General features: G+C 42.6%; 1 protein-coding gene across 3 annotated transcripts in view; it reads left to right on the top strand.

Moving 5' to 3' along the window:
* The window catches only part of MARCHF1 (membrane associated ring-CH-type finger 1), a 479,165-nt gene that overhangs the window by 349,770 nt on the left and 116,818 nt on the right, over positions 1-12,577 (top strand). The gene's annotated exons all lie outside the window — the stretch shown is intronic.

Raw genomic sequence — 12,577 nt, 5'->3', positions numbered from 1 at the left:
CCCCTCCCCCAATTCTGTTCCTGGTAATGGAGTACATTAGCCTTTTATACATAATATTACCCTAGCAAAAATATATTTTATTGGTTGCCTAGCTTGGTTCTTCAAACCCCTAAATGTACTACAACCAATGGCATGACTACTGCATATGCTCCAACATAATCCTCCCCATCTGGTACAATATGCTTTGTTTCTCAAACATTTTATAGATGCTTAGCATGGCTTTTATTTAATTTTTGCCAATTTCCATAATGATCAAGCCTGATACAACCTTCCATTTTCTGAACTGTACTGCTCACTTTACTAAGACAGAAAGGGGTGAATTTACCGTGCCAGCCCCATGCAGGCCAGGTAGTGGGACATAGCTTTCTGCTGGCTACATGTGTATTTACAGTTGGCAATAAATTGTATACTATTTTATGACTATTTTTAAGTACACTCATAATATAAGAACAAGCAAAGCCTAATGAATTTTATTAAATTAGTACTTTCAGGTTACAATTTTACACCTTTTTAATATACTTCAAATTCTGTTACTTGTGGTATTGGGGAATGTGTCTGTGTTTATGTATATTATATATGCTCTATAGTGTGTGTAAGTGTAAATAGATATCTTACAAGTTGACTTTTCTAAATTAATTTTCTCTACTGCTGATTTATGGGTGTTAAAATGTTATTCTTTGAGAGTTCATACCCCATCACCTTGTCACCTTAGGTAGGGAGATCAACCTGTATTACTTTATTCAGCAATGCATTCATTGTAATGAGTTTTGTCAGAGCTTAGGGAATAGTGTGAAAAATGTATTCTCAGATGAGCAATGTTCAGTGTCTAAAAATAATAATTTTCAAACCAGTAAAAAGAAAAAAAAAAAGGTTATTTTAACCTGGACTATTATCCTAAATAAGTTTAACTTAATTTTTTTCCTGAATAAATTGGACCTATGCGTTTAAAAAAAGGAAGCATTGACTCACTAAATATATCCTTGCCTGGGGCCCATTTACATGGTCACTTGTCCCTGCTCAGAATGCTTCTCATTGCATTCAATGTTCGTAAATAGGAACTTTATTGTAAAATGATGAGCCCTGTACTGGGTGCAGCAGGCTTTTCTGGAAGCTCTGTGAAATCAGAACTGTGAGATTATTATTTGATAATAGCAAAGTTTCCAATCCTTATAATGCCTTATATATCATTTCCCTTGCCTTCACATTTACACATTACTATTTAAAATGTAGTAGATGGATTCAGATTTACTGTATATGTTTATTTATATTTGATTTCCTATGTTTATAGTGCTGATATAATACACAGTGATTTAGCTTTCACAGAGTCATTCACATCAGTTCTTGTACCACATAATTTTTAAGTCTCATGCAACAGTCAGACTGTCAAACCCATAGATGCTGTAAAGCAACCCATAGACATTAATTGACATGATGATGTCATGTATTCATGTAAAAACAAATGTTGGTGTATGCTCTTGTCACTGAGTTGTCAGCCTCCTACTTCTGCAACTTGAAAGATACAGGGATGCTACAACACATTGTTAAAGCACATAATCATTTACAATTAGCTTTTTAGAGATGAGGAGAAGTAACTAGAAACAATCTGTCCAACTTTTTTTCTTTTTGTTCCTAGAAAAGCTGAACTGTTATGCAGGCAAAAGGTGTATTCTGTAATTTGATGTTAAAACAAAGAAATAACAAAGCAGACAAATATGGTCATACAAGGGGCCTGAGATCACCTGCAAGCCACTTGTAAATGTAAATAGTGTTTATTAATCTCTCGAAACAGGCAAACACAAATAGCTTTCTTCAGCAACAGTAAAACAAACAGTTCACAGTCCTGGTAAAAAGAAAACATTACAACATGGCTCACCGCCAGTCTCTCAGTCCCTTACTGAGGTTTAAGTTTCCCACTTGTTTTGCAGCAAAAGACAAGCTGCAGGAGCTTGGTAAAACCAGCGTCTTAGTTTCCAGAGAGTCTGCCCTTCTTCACAGCTGTGAACCACTCCACAGACTTTGAAGGTTCTTTTCCCACCCAAAAAGTTTCTCTGAATCTCCAAATTCTAGATCCCTAAAGAGGTCTTCAAGCCTGAAAACCAGCCCTCTCCTCTCCGAGATGGTTGAGAACCCCTGAATACTAGCAATGTCTCTTTAACTCTATCTTAAAGGGTCCAAGACCCAAATAGTGGGGAAAAGCTGTCCAGAACACACTTCTGGCATAATGCACAATATACAGTATATATAATCAATTAAGGTTTCAGATGTAGTGTTACATATAGTTACATAGCAGTTGAGGTTGAAAAAAGACACAAGTGCATCAAGTCCAACCTATGTGTCTGATTATATTTCAAAATTACATTGTATATCCCTGTATGTTGTGGTCATTCAGGTGCTTATCTAATAGTTTTTTAAATTATCGATGCCCTCCGCTGAGACCACTGCCTATGGAAGGGAATTCCACATCCTTTCCGCTCTTACAGTAAAGAACCCTCTACGTAGTTGAAGCTTAAACCTCTTTTCTTCTAATTTTGAGTGGACAAGTGTCTTGTTAAACTTCCTTCCGCAAAAAAAGTTTTATCCCTATTGTGGGGTCACCAGTATGGTATTTGTAAATTGAAATCATATCCCCTCTCAAGTGTCTCTTCTCCAGAGAGAATAAATTCAGTGCTTGCAACCTTTCCTCATGACTAATATCCTCTAGACCCTTTATTAGCTTTGTTGCCCTTCTTTGTACTTGCTCCATTTCCAGTACATCCTTCCTGAGGACTGGTGCCCAGAACTGGGCAGCATACTTTAGGTGCAGCCAGACCAGAGCCTTGTAGCGCGGGAGAATTATTGTTTTATCTCTGGAGTTGATCCCTTTTTTAATGCATGCCAATATTCTGTTTGCTTTGTTAGCAGCAGCTTGAATTGCATGTCATTGCTGAGCCTATCATCTACTAGGACCCCTAGGTTCTTTTCCATCTTAGATTCCCCCAGTGGTTCCCCCCCCCCCCGTGTATAGATTGCATTCACATTTTTTGCCTCCCAAATGCATTCTTTTACATTTTTCTATATTAAACCTTATTTGCCATGTAGTTGCCCACCCCATTAATTTGTTCAGATCTTTTTGCAAGGTTTCCACATCCTGCAGATTTTTTGCTCTGCTTAGCTTAGTATTTTCTGCAAATACAGAGATTGAACTGTTTACCCCATCCTCCAGGTCATTTATGAACAAATTAAATAGGATTGGTCCCAGCACAGAACCCTGGGGGACCCCACTACCCACCCCTGACCATTCTGAGTACTCCCCATTTATCACCACCCTCTGAACTCGCCCTTGTAGCCAGTTTTCAATCCATGTACTCACCCTATGGTCCATGCCAACGGACCTTATTTTGTACAGTAAACCTTTATGGGGAACTGTGTCAAATGCTTTTGCAAAATCCAGATACACCACGTCCACAGGCCTTCCTTTATCTAGATGGCAACTCACCCCCACATAGAAGGTTAATAGATAGAATGGTTTGGCAAGAACGATTCTTCATGCATCCATGCTGATTACTGCTAAGAATACCATTCTCATTACTAAAATCTTGTATTTGGACTGTCAGTAAAAATGAGGAATAATGGTCTGGCAATTACTTGACTGAGTTCCCGAAGTACCCATGGATGCAAGCTACCTGGTCCCGGTAATTTATTAATGTTAAGTTTCCCAAGTCTAATTTTAATTCTGTCCTCTGTTAACCATGGAGGTGCTTCCTGTGATGTGTCATGAGGATAAACAATGCAGTTTTGGTTACTGAAGCCCCCCCCCCCCAATTCCCTCCTGAAGACTGAGGATAGGAATAAATAAAATTCCTTTGCCATCTCCCCATCCTTTGTAACCAGATGTCCTTCCTCATTCTTTATGGGGCCAATATGGTCTGTCCTCCCTTTTTTACTGTTTACAGACTTAAAGAAATTCTTGGGATTTTTTTTGCTATCCTCTGCTATGTGTCTTTCGTGTTCTATCTTAGCCACCCTAATTGCACCCTTATATTTCTTGTTGCATTCTTTATAAAGTCGGAATGCTGATAATGATCCCCCAACCTTGTATTTTTTGAAGGCCTTCTCCTTTGCTTTTATATGCATTGTTACATTGAAGTTAAGCCATCCAGGACTTTGTCTTTTAAATGTATTACCCAATGGGATGCATTGGCTAATTGGAAAAAAGGAAAAAACTGCGCTATGATAAAAATATTATACTAATCGTCCACAATGGAACTTTGATCAGCTGCGGCTTGACTGTATTACATAATTACAGAAAAAAACACATGAAAAATTGAGTAAGCTGCGCTAAATAATAAACCCACATAAAATTCAATGAAGTAAAAAACATTAGACAAAATTTTAATAATAATGTGCAAAATTAGGCCTATTGCCCCCAGTCCTAAAGAATAAGGCCGCGTACACACGCGGGGACTGTTCGCCCAACTTTGTCCGTCAAACAGTTTCGGCAAACAGTCCGCTCAAAATTAGCATGGACGGACATGGCCACACACGACGAACGAACAGTTTGCTGAAACCGTGCGCGATGACGTGAACGGCACGTACGACGGGACGAAAAATACGACGTCCTATACACTGCATTATAACTTTCGGCGTGTAAATCCTTTCTGAGCATGCGCGGAACTTAGTTTGACGAACAAGCCTACACACGAGGGGACTGTTCGCTGAAACAAAGTTTCAGCGGACAGTTTTTCGGAATTTCCGAAAAACCTTGTTCAGCGGACTGTTCGCTGAAACTGTCCGCTGAAAGCCCACACACGAGCGGACTGTTTGCCGAAACACTGTTCAGCGGACAAAGTTGGGCGAACAGTCCCCGCGTGTGTACGCGGCCTTAGGGTTATAGGATAATTGATCACAGTGAACAACGAAAAAAGAAAAAAGAAAAACAAAAAATTATAAAACAAAATAGTGAACACCCAATGTGTAATTATATAAACATTTAAATTCCAACAGAGTCCAATATAGAGGAAATCGTCAAATCTTCTACTGTGCAGCAAGTGCTTGATCCACCACCATACAGCCAAAATTACTCCTTACCAGAATTTCATGACCCCCCACTACAGAGGGTCACCAACAGCATGTAACAATAGATAACTCCCACTTCAGAAGGGTCTCAGCTGTTCTCCTCCCTCCAACGATATCATGACCAGGTTGTCAAACAAGTATCTTTAGTTATCTCCCATATATTAAGTCATATGTGCCAATTCCATGCAAAAGAAATGAAGCTCCAATAGTGTAAAACCTTTTAATATAACTCAAATATAAAAACAAAAATGCACTTACAAAGTACAAAGGAAAGATCAGCCTTAAGTCTGATGCGCCGGCCGGACGCAAACGGACAAACTCATCTTTCCTGGGTACAATTCCTTCGTAAAGGGGTGACGTCAGCGCATCGCTTAGGCCTACGCGTTTTGCAAAAAATTGCATCATCCAGGGGCACGAGCGGCACGCTGTGTCACCTCTATTTATACTGCCACATCCTCACCAAGCCTCGCTCTGGGCCCTCGGCATTTCCCGCTCAAACCAAGCCTCATTTTCAATAGCCAATCGGTTGATCAGATTCCCAAAGAGGCCACCCTTCCCATAGTACTCAATTTGGCCAATCACTATATTAGATCACCCATAGCTTCCCCTTTAACCAAGCCTCATTTGTGTCAATAGGTGGGATACCCAATCCCACGGCTTGATGGCCATCGTAGGGGTTTCACCTTCCCATATACGACATCCAATCAGAAGCTAGATTTTTCCCCCACCCCTTACCAGTGTGATGATGACTTCTGCTTAACCAAGACTCATTTTGACTTGTAAACAAAGCCAACATGACATCCAATCAGAAGCTAGATTTTCCCCCCACCCCTTACCAGTGTGATGATGACTTCTGCTTAACTAAGCCTCATTTTGACTTGTAAACAAAGCTAACATGACATCCATTCAAATAATCCTGATATATGCCCATCTTACCGTGCCTCGTCCTACATGGACAGGCAGACATGATCAGTGCTGGTGTAGTGGTTAGCACTCTCACCCAGCAGAAGAAGAAGGGCCGCCGGTTCAAATCCCAACCACGACACCAATGTTTATGGTCTCGATGTCTCTATCCTAAACTGTCATCAAAAAAAGAGATTAAGGGGGATCTCAACCATTGGCTCCCAAAGATTAATATAATTAATAAAAATTGCTAAAAATAAGATAAAATGTATAAAAATAACAGCGCATAAGTAATGTTGGAACAAACACATGAATAGTGTTAGAACAATATAACAACCCCTTTGGAAAGCCAAAACCCTCTCTCTCGTGGGTTACATTACATAACCTTACTTATCCCTAAATCCATATAGAACATGGCTAACGGGGGGACTCACGATCTACCATAACCAGCAGAAGTAATGATTAGAAAATAGTTAACAAAGAAAATAGTTAACAAATGGTTGTTAGTATCTAATGTCCCAAAGGGGACATACTCATAAATGACTATAAATATAAATTCAAATGCCATCTGATGTGACACATGCTATACCCACATTCAGGCACTGTTGATAGACACGTTCCATATACCCACATATTCAGGCATTGTTGATAAATACGTTCACATCCGTATCAACATTGAGGCCAAAAGGGGTATACGTTTTCAATCTATGTATCGATGCCATTTCCTGTTTCGAAATCTCCCTCACCAGAGACCCACCCCTCCAATGGGGTCGATATTTATCAATCCCCATATATAGAGTGTCGGAGGGGGTCTCTGTTAGGCACCTGATCGAAATGGCGGGAGACTGGATGTTTGTCAAAGCCTCTCCTAATGTTCCCTATATGTTCGTTAAGTCTTGTTTTCAGTGCCCTTTTGGTCCTTCCAACATACTGGAGGCCGCAAGGGCACTGTATGAGGTATACCACCCCCTCTGATGAACATGTGATGAAGGGTTCTACATCGAAGGACTTCAATGTACTTGTAGAAGTGAACCTACAGATTTTTCTATCTCTAGATCTATTCAAAGTACAAAACTGACAATTCTTACATCTATAATATCCCTTGAGGTTCTGAAAGAAACAACGATTGGTACTCGGAGGGTCGTGTACACTCGGTGCAATTCGACTCGCCAGGGAAGATGCTCCTTTAAAAACTACCTGTGGTCTCTCTGGTAAAATGGCACCAAGAACTGAGTCACTCGTTAGTAAATGCCAATGTTTATGTATCAACCGCTTAATGCTACGGTGTTGTACCAAAAAGGTGGTAATAAACGGTATCCTATCCTGCAATTTTGCATTCTCCCGTTGTTTATTAGCTAACAATGTTGTTCTATCTTTCTTGCGGGCTGTTTGGAGTGCTCTTGACAGGGCTGCTCCATCATAACCCTTCTCCAAAACCTATTTGTGAGAAGGGCCGCCTGCTCCTCAAAAGTATAAGTCTCAGTGCAGTTCCGCCTTAGACGTGTGAACTGCCCTTGAGGTACCGCCCTTAACCAAGCTTCTCAGTGACAGCTATCCAAAGGTATATATGAATTGCGATCAGTAGCCTTGAAGAACGTGGAAGTCACAAATCTGTCGTTTTCTATTTTAATTTTCAAATCCAAGAAGCTAATCTCCTTCTGACTTGCTTCAAAATTAAGTTTAATGCCTCTCTCATTTGCATTGAGAGTGGCCATAAACGCATTTAACTCCATCTCTGATCCATCCCAGAGGAGGAGGACGTCATCGATATATCGAGCCCACAAGGCCACCTCCGGCCTCCTGGGGGCATCAATGACATCCTCCTCCCACTTGGCCATGAACAGATTCGTAGGGCTAGGGGCATATTTTGCCCCCATCGCCACCCCCCTATCTTGAAGGTAAAATTGGTAGCCAAACCAGAAATAAATGGGGCTGGCCGCGTACTCTAAGAGTTCCATGATAAATTCGATCTCCAAAGATTCCAAACCTGATAACCTTTCAAGATATATCCTGACTGCCTCCAAACCCAGGTGGTGCGGGATTATGGTGTATAGAGAAGTAACATGCGCAGTTACCAACCATAGATCTTTCTTAGGGGTAGTATTAGACAAGGTGTTGATAACCTGTTTGGTATCCTTGATGTAAGATGGCATGGCCTGAACCAAAGGTTGCAAAAAGTGATCTATGTACTTGCCCACCCGGGATGTAACCGAGTCTGTACCACTCACTATAGGTCGTCCCGGGGGGCAAGTAACACTCTTATGTATTTTAGGCAAATAATAGATCACCGGTGTGCGAGGAGCACGCGGTACCAAAAAAAGTTTTTCTTTTTCATTCAGGATACCCCTCCGAAAGCCCCGATCAACGATTCTTTCGAGGGTCTTTTTGTACTTAGAGACAGGGTCTCTATTCAAAATGGTATAAGTGGCACTATAGTCTACAATACGATGCATTTCTTGTAGATTAACGGCCCGGTCCAATATCACAATCCCCCCCCCCCCTTATCAGCCGGCCTGATCACCAGAGATTTATTGGTGCAGAGGGAATCCAATCCTATCTCAAGATCTCTCTGCATCTTAACCTTCCTGACTTTCATCAGATCTAGGTCACGTAATACCACATCTCTAAAGACTCTGATGTTAGCTGGTATCGGGCCCGGGGGATTGAAGAGGGATGCATTAGATAGGTTGAAGTGTTGAAATTCCGACCTACTTCTCTCTCCATTACTGGTAGTGTTACTAAGCATGTATCTTTTAATGTTCAATTTCCGGACGTACTTGTGTTAATCCATGTACGTCTGGAACTTACTCATGTTCCTTGGTAGAGCGAATTTCAATCCTTTATCTAGTAATCTTTTTTCGGAATCCGTTAAATCCTGTTTGCTTAGATTAAAAATCCCTGAACCTATGGCCTCCTTCTTTTTAACTGACTGGACTCTCCTCCCCCCTCTGCTTCCTCTCTTCGTTCTACCGGCCTTTTTATGCCTCTGTTGTCCCTGTGAAAATCCGAGCTCCGGTTCATCCCACCCCTCGGGGAACCTGGATACTGTAAGGATCTATGTTCATCATAGTTCCTAACAGGATCACTATAATGATACAATCTCGAGTCACCGTCACGGTCGCCCCTATTCAACCGTCTATCATCATGTCTTAGGTTATTAGATCCTTCTAAATCAGATAATGGAAAACGGTTCTGAGATGCAGAGTCTAGTTCCCAATCCCTGTCACCCGCATTGTGATAAACAGGATTAGGTCTGCCATATCCTTGTGGAAGTCTCGGAGAGTCTTGTCTAAAGTAGTGGTCGTCTTGTAGTCTCCTCCCACCATTCTGCTGGTATCCCATCACCCCCTGTCTTCCATTACCTCTCTGACCCCTAGATGGAGCATTAGTAAATCGCTGGCCCATACCCCCATTGGGGGCCCTTGGTCCGGTCCTGGGGTGAATAAAACTATTACTGCTCACTGGGGGGGTGGCACCCTCTCTCCTCATCAGGGAGTCATGACGGTTCTGTCGTGCATATGTCAGAGGAGGGTTAGCACCTGGGTTGTTGGATGGCAGGGTCTGGGGTAGAGTCTCCATTGCACTTTCCCCTTCATTTTCAAAGGCCAAAGTCCTCGGCCAGGTAAAAACATAACCCAATTGGTAGTCCTCCTTATCCCTACTGTATTTTTTCTTCTTTTTGAGTTTTTGGTCCTTCTCTTCCTTCTCTAAAATTTTCTGTAGATTTTTAGAACATTCTTTGTACTCTTCCCAATTGGCGAAGGGTATCAATTTTTCTTTAATCAATTTTATATCATCATCTAATTTGGTTAGCTTCTCATTCTTTTTCCGAACGAGAAACCGCAGCAGGTCAATGCCTGCTTCATTAAAAAATTTAAACCAACTTTCCAACTCTAAGTCACCTTTCGGGGGGCTTACTTCCCACCTCAAACTGCGAGGGACCATTGCTTCCCTGATGTATGTTTCCAGGAAAGCAATGTCCCATTGTGCATGTATTTCCGAGGTGGTGAGGTTCTTGAGCCTGACAAACAAACCACTAACATCAGATTCGGAAGTGATAGGAGCAGTATTGAAAACCTCGGAGGTATTAACCCTCTTGGCTCGAAATTCGAAAATTCCATATTAGCCTGGACACGCTAAATACCAAAGCAGCAATTAGTAAATGTAATAAACGAAAAATTGGAAAAAAGGAAAAAACTGCGCTATGATAAAAATATTATACTAATCGTCCACAATGGAACTTTGATCAGCTGCGGCTTGACTGTATTACATAATTACAGAAAAAAACACATGGAAAATTGAGTAAGCTGGGAAGTTGGCTCTTTTGAAATTCAGTATCTTTGCATTCCCTTTATGTTTCCTATTTGTGTGATTTATACTGAAGCCAATTGACCTACAACATGATCGCTGTTTCCTAAATTGCCCTGTATTTCCACATTCGTGATGAGGTCTGTATTGTAGGTAATTAGCAGATCCAGTAACGTTTTATTTCTAGTTGGTGCATCTACCATCAGAACCATGAAATTGTTCTGCAAGACATTTAGGAACTGGCGAGCCTTAGATGAATGAGTGGTTCCCTTCGCCCAGTCTATGTCTGGTTAATTAAAATCCCCCATTATGATAACACTTCCCATCCTTGCTGCGAATCCAACTTGTGATAGGAGAACCATCTCCCCTTCCTCCCTCAGGTTAGGGGGCCTATAGCATACTCCCAGTATTATTTTCCCCTTCCCATCCCTCTGGAGCTCTACCCATAAGGATTCCACCTCCTCCCTACCCCCTTAGTGATCTCTCACATTCACTTGTACATTATTCTTGATAAATAGGCATACCCTCCCCCTTTTTTACCCTCTTTATCCCTGCAATAAAGGGTATACCCTTGAATGGTTGCCAGCCATGAGAGCTGTTGAACCAGGTCTCTGAAATTCCCACAAAATCCAAATCCTCCTCGTACAACAGTATCTATAGTTCACCTATCTTGTCTGCCAGGCTCCTGGCATTGGTGACTATGCCATGTAGTTAAGACCGGTCGCATACTATCCTCTTATTGGGTGTTCTGAGATTGCAACTAGGACTAAGTACTATACTTACCTTGGGTTTATGTGCTTTAGCCAACCTACCACTAATGCCCCCAATACTACCCTCTGGAATATGTTCCACACTGACTAGCTCTATGTCTGGGCCCTCCCCCCATCGCCTAGTTTAAAAACCTCTCTAACGTTTTGGCCATCTTCACTCCCACAGATTTGCACCCTCCTCATTTAGGTGCAGTCCTCCCCTTCTATAGTACTGGTGACCGACTGGGAAGTCGGCCCAGTCCTCCAGGAACCCAAACCTCTCCTTACTACTTCAGCTCCTCAGCCACTTGTTTACTTCCCTAATTTCCCTCTGCCATTCTGGTGTGGATCTAAGTACCGGTAGTATTCCTGAGAATGCTACCTTGGAGGTCCTTTTTCTCAATTTAGCTCCCAAGTCCCTAAAATCATTCTTTAGGACACTCCATCTGCCTCTGACTTTGTCATTGGTGCCAATGTGCACCATGACAGCCGGGTTTTCCCCAGTCCCTCCCTGTAATCTGTCCACCAGATTTGCGATGTGCCGAACCCGAGCACACGGGAGACAACATACAATTTGGCGCTTCAGATCTTTGTTACAGATTGCCCTCTCCATCTTTCTAAGAATTGAGTCCACTAATACCAGAATATGTCTTTCCTTTCCCTTTCGCTCCCCCCCCCACTCTCAATGGAGGAGTTCTTCCCCCGGCAGCTAGGAGAGTCCCTCAGCTCCAGCAGTGCTGGTCCCTGATTGGTTTCACCAATGTCACTCAGTGGAGCATACTTGTTGGGATTCTCCAGCCCTAGATTGGCCTCCCTGGCACTTTCCCCTCTACCCTTCCTGACTGTTACCCACCCGCTCTTTCCTAGTGCCTGCACCTCTTTGTCTCCACCCGCCTCTCTACTGGCCACTTCCGGCACCTCTATGTTCCTGGCTCTCCTTTAGTATGGCGGGTCTTCTAAGTGCTGACAGTTGCTTCCCCAGATTCAGAACCTGGGCTTCCAGGGAAACGATGTGCTTACATTTTGCACAGCAGTATTCGCCCTCATTCGGATGATCAAGGAACACATACTTGCCGCAAGATGTACACCGAGGCACATCTCCACACCCGCCAGGTGTGGTACTTACTAATTTAATGAGGATTGGGGATTATACCCTGTCCAAATACCTTAACAACTAGCTTCCTGACTCTAATACTCAACAAGACAATGCACAGGTACTCAACAAGACAATATACAGGTATTTGCAGACCAATATGCACTCGAAGACCAATGTGCACTCGCAGACCCACGTGCACTCGCAGACCCACGTGCACTCGCAGACCCACATGCACTCACAGACCCACGTTCACTCGCAGACCCACGTTCACTCGCAGACCCACGTGCACTCGCAGACCAACGTGCACTCGCAGACCCATGTGCACTCGCAGACCCACGTGCACTCGCAGACCCACATTCACTCGCAGACCCACGTGCACTCACAGACCCACGTTCACTCACAGACCCATGTTCACTCACAGACCAACGTGCACTCACAGACCCACGTGCACACACACACACAATAC

Source organism: Lithobates pipiens, unplaced genomic scaffold, assembly GCF_037356315.1.
Source record: "Lithobates pipiens isolate NorthernLeopardFrog02 unplaced genomic scaffold, aLitPip1_a1.2 Scaffold_13, whole genome shotgun sequence".
Lineage (NCBI taxonomy): Eukaryota > Metazoa > Chordata > Amphibia > Anura > Ranidae > Lithobates > Lithobates pipiens.
Note: the sequence above shows the minus strand (reverse complement) of the source record. Positions and strands in the feature narration are given on the sequence as shown.